The following is a 630-nucleotide window of genomic DNA, read 5'->3' as shown; positions in this document are numbered from 1 at the left end:
CAGTGCTCTGCACATAGTAAGCGCTCAATAAATACGATTGATTGATTGAAATATGATGATATGGGCAGGAGAGGAAAGTATGGACTGGAGTGGGGACAGAAAGGAAACAGGTCAGCAGGGAGGCCGCTGGACTAATGGAGTCGGAATAGGCCAAGTCCTTCTTTACTTAACCTCAACCCAAACCTTCTAGTGCCTAAATAATGTTATCCTTCAGTTTCGAGCTGCTGCTGCTGTCGGTGTGTCTCCGGAACAGAATCTCCTGAACGTTCTGTCCCCGAAAATCCAGTGGGACGCCAGTCAACGGATGATCTTTGTGGGTAATGAATTTCGTGCGTGCCTTCCTCCCCCTGGCGATTTGGGCGGAGCACTGCTGAGGCAGCGGTGTTTCCGAAGGACAAGGCAATGCTCTCCCGTGCTCCGGTCGCACCCCGGAGTTGGTTTGGCCCCCCCACTGCCCACGTGAGCCCCCGTCACCCGGCGCCGGCGGCAGCACCAGCCCGGCCGAACCAGCGGAAGTGTCGTGTTGGCGCTTCGCCCCCCGGCCCGCTTCCGGAAGAGCAGTGATATCCCCGCCTCTGCTATGGTGCATGCGCACAGGCGACCCCATCCCGGCTGTCGCCGCCGTCGCCG

This window comes from Tachyglossus aculeatus, chromosome Y2 (assembly GCF_015852505.1).
Source record: "Tachyglossus aculeatus isolate mTacAcu1 chromosome Y2, mTacAcu1.pri, whole genome shotgun sequence".
NCBI classification, from domain to species: Eukaryota; Metazoa; Chordata; class Mammalia; order Monotremata; family Tachyglossidae; genus Tachyglossus; species Tachyglossus aculeatus.
This window is presented reverse-complemented; position numbering follows the sequence as displayed.